Source organism: Mandrillus leucophaeus, unplaced genomic scaffold, assembly GCF_000951045.1.
Source record: "Mandrillus leucophaeus isolate KB7577 unplaced genomic scaffold, Mleu.le_1.0 Scaffold257, whole genome shotgun sequence".
Taxonomy (NCBI): domain Eukaryota; kingdom Metazoa; phylum Chordata; class Mammalia; order Primates; family Cercopithecidae; genus Mandrillus; species Mandrillus leucophaeus.
Genome location: NW_012102665.1, coordinates 2,750,661 through 2,754,630, shown reverse-complemented (window position 1 = coordinate 2,754,630; position 3,970 = coordinate 2,750,661). Strand labels below are relative to the sequence as shown.

Genomic DNA, 3,970 nt, shown 5'->3' with positions numbered 1-3,970 from the left:
AAATGGGAAAAATTTTTTGGCTAATTAGAATATTTCCCTAGAAGGGTTACGACTTTTTCTTTTTTTCAAGAAATCATAAGGGGCGGTGGCTCACGCCTGTAATCCCAGCACTTTGAGAGGCTGAGGCAGCTGGATCATGAGGTCAAGAGATCAAGACCATCCTGGCCAACAGGGTGAAACCTCGTCTCTACTAAAAATACAAAAAATTAGCTGAACGTGGCGGCATGCGCCTGTAGTCCTAGCTACTCAGGAGGCTGAGGCAGGAGAAAATCGCTTGAACCTGGGAGGCGGAGGTTGCAGTGAGCCAAGATTGCGCCACTGCACTCCTGCCTGGCGACACTTCGTCTCAAAAAAAAAAGAAAAGAAAAGAAAAAAAGAAATAATAAATAAAGCCATCACGTTAAGGCAAAAGGAGTCTGTTTGAGATGCATGAAACTTAGTGTGTGCATTTTTCCCTAGGCCGACAGACTTCGTATCTTTAATCTCACAAAGCTAAGAAGAATTGTTAAGCCCAGTTCAGGCATCTATTTAAGACTTAAAGAGTAGGGTCTGGCCTCTCCATGTTCCCATTTTTGATGGTTCTTTTTTGATATATTTAGTTCTGATATTTACTTAATACTCACTGATGGTGTCTGACCTCTTACTATGACCAAGTTCACGGAAGGAAGGCAGGGACTGGAGGGCCAGTGCCATGTTTTAGTTAAGCGTAAAGTGGCCTTCAGGACTCAGGCCTTTCGTGTGCCCAGGAGAGTACACATGGTGAGTGACTTGAGCTGACTATTGATGAGCCAAGGCTACAGGATGCACCCAGCCAGCCCTCCAGCCACCTACACACACACACACACAGCTGTCTCTTATACACATCTAGATGTGTACCTACACACACACACACACAGGGATTTAATCCTGGGCCACTTCAACTTGACTCCACTGTATTTCATCATGACATATTTGTATATTTTTTTCTGAAGCAAGAGGAACATCTCACGCTCAATCAATAAGATTTTTCTATCCATACAGGGCCTAGTGTGTCCTAGCATCTATAGGAAGTGATATAGCAATAAACACGTAAACAAGTAAAATATTAACCAGCTAAATATCTCACAGTAATGAATGCTATTCAGGGAGGTCGAATAGGGTGATGTGAAAGTGCTTAATTGGGTGGCTGTTTCCAATTCAGAGGTTAAGGAAAGCCTCTCTGAGGAGGTGACATTTAAGCTAAGATCTGAATGTCACAAGTTACCAGCCCTGTGAAAGTCCTGGCAAAGTGCATTCCAGGTGGAGGAAAGAGCTGGTCCAAGGCTTGGTGGTATGTGCAGAAAGAGGGTAAGTGTCCCCAGGCCCGTGGCCACTTCCACTTCCCTAGAGAACAATTCCCACCTCATTCTCAGAGGATGGCCTTGCTTTCTACTGCTCCCAGAGAGGAGCTGCCAGCTCCAGCCAGTACATCAGACCACCCAACTGCAGCTGGCCTGCCATGCACACACTCTGCCTTCCTCCTGCAACAAGACAAGCTGCATGTGCTCCAGCCACGATGACTGCATCCCATCTGCTGAGGACACCAGGGAGAGAACAGCCCAGCCACCCTGGGTCTCTCTCCTGCATCACAATGTGCTTTCTTTCTGCTGGATCACCCCTGTTAACAGGCAAAGGCGCCTTACCGTCTCACCTTAAAGAAACACACCCTTTCAACCCACATTTGTCTCTTAAGGTAAAACACTCCAGAAGAGTGGGCTAGACTCACCACTCCATTTACAGTAAAAATGCATCCATATCTCATTTCTCTTGAACCTACTCGAATCAGTCCTTGATCTTCAGCCACTCCATCTAATGAGAGGCACACATGATCTGCTTTGTCACATAACTCTAGTTGCTCCTGGGGCGGCGCAGAGGGAGGAAGCAGCAGGGAGGTGATGGCTGTGCTGGAGGACAGGGGAGGGAGAGGTGGGGCTAAAGTAAAAATCCTGTCTTTGGAGTCTGTTTTGGAGGTCAGATTAGTAGGACCAGCTAGAAAGTTTAAAGTGGGGAGGAGGGATAGATGATAATCAGGGTGGCTCCTCTATTTTTGTCTAGGGAGGACAGACAGGAGGGAGGCAGACTGGAGACTGAGAGTCCACATTTCTGTTCTGAAAATTCAGTTCGGAGACCCCATTCAGGCATTCTTCTTGGAGGCATCCAGCAGACAGCTAGTATGGGAATCCGGAGCGTTGGAGAGGGGCGGGAGCTGAAGAGGGCTTTTTGGAATTCGCCAGCGTATGATGGTTTAAAGGTCAGTAGCCTGATGAGGTTACCTGGAGGGAATACAAGCATGGCCCTCCTCCAGGTGCTGCTGCCCCTGAGACCACTCTGCCTTCCCAGGTCTATGCCATCTCCTTGCCTGTCAGCATTCCTTGCAAGAAATGACCAGCAGAACCCGGAATCCACAGGCTCTCTTTGCCTCTTTGCTGTGGGACAGGCTGTTCCCACCCCTTAGGATGCCCTCTCCAGCTCCTACGGCCCAGGGCAGCCCTTCCATTCAGCTTACTCCATCTCCCCACAAAGAAATCCACCCACCGGAGCTATTGCCAAGACACCCACACCACCGTCAACACACAAACGACCTGCTCATCAGGCATCTGTTGCTTCTTTCCCCATCACAACAGGTGAGCAACCCATTAAAATCTCCCTCTAGGAAGGAAGTTTGGCCAAAATCTTTAGTCACTGCACTTGAAAAAGAAGCAAAAGGAAAAACATAGCCAGGGCCGCCTGGGTCACAGTCAGAAACACACTTGTGACTTTCATAATAAATGCGTTCTTATTCAATTATAGAATTGCTACGGATGTAGATTAAATCAAATAGAAATCTCTGATCAAGATGCCTTTGTGAGGTTATACAAATGCATTTCCCTGACCTGTCTTAGGAAGGACTGGGCCTTTGTGATTTCTATAAACTTACCACTGTACTTTAGGTTTTTCAGCATTTTTATACAGAAATCCCTGGGGCTGTCAGTCGAAAATACTTTTCAGATTTGCCAAGCTGAGAGCCAAGAGCGAGACGGGTTAGACTCTGTGAGCCCCTACTGTCCTGGTAGGTCAGGGCCAGAACTGCCATTAGTCATGTCAGGCTGGCTTATTAACAGGCAGGCTTTTTCCCCCCAAGTCTGCTGAAGTACAAACACTGAACCTCTGAAAGAGAATGGACTCACTCTCGCCTGTTTACTAACAGGCAGTCTTGCTTGCCGGAGCTGTAAGCTGTCCCTGCAGTGGAACAAAACTTCAATCTGGCCTTGACGCTGAGGAGGAGGAAAGGCTGTAAATAAAGATTTAACTTCCCTGGTTCCTGAGTCATCTTAGAAACTGAAGACAAAATAAACTCTTTACAGTTTAAAAAGTCAAATAAATGATTACACAGATTATTGACTATGTCAAAATCTAAAACTTATTTAAAAACATTTAAGTCGTTTATCTCGCCTCTTTAAAAGTTTATGATTTCAACAGGAAATCTTGTTATTTGCAACAACATGCATAAATCTAAAGAAGAATATGCTAACTGAAATAAGTCAGGCACAGAAAGACAAATATGGCATGATCTCACTTATACGTGGAATCTAAAGAAGTTGTACTGATAGAAGTAGAGGGTAAAGCAGTAGTTACCAGAGGCTGGGGAAGGAGGCCGGGGACCTGGAAAGGAGAGATGCTGATTCAAAGGGTACAAAATTTCACTCAGACATGAAGAACGATTTTGGGGGATCTATCGTACTGCCTGGTGACTGTAGTTATTAATGTATATTTCAAAATAGTTGGGCAGGCACAGTGGTTCATGCCATAATCCCAGCACCTTGGGAGGCCGAGGCGGGTGGATCACCTGAGGTTAGGAGTTCAAGACCAGCATGGACAACTTGGTGAAACTCTTGTCTCTACTAAAAATACAAAAATTAGCTGGGCATGGTGGCGCACACTTGTAATCCTAGCTACTCAGGAGGCTGAGGCA

At 46.1% G+C, this 3,970-nt stretch overlaps 1 protein-coding gene across 1 annotated transcript in view; it reads right to left on the bottom strand.

Moving 5' to 3' along the window:
* Window positions 1-3,970, bottom strand: part of PIEZO2 (piezo-type mechanosensitive ion channel component 2) — a 478,725-nt gene that overhangs the window by 199,700 nt on the left and 275,055 nt on the right. The gene's annotated exons all lie outside the window — the stretch shown is intronic.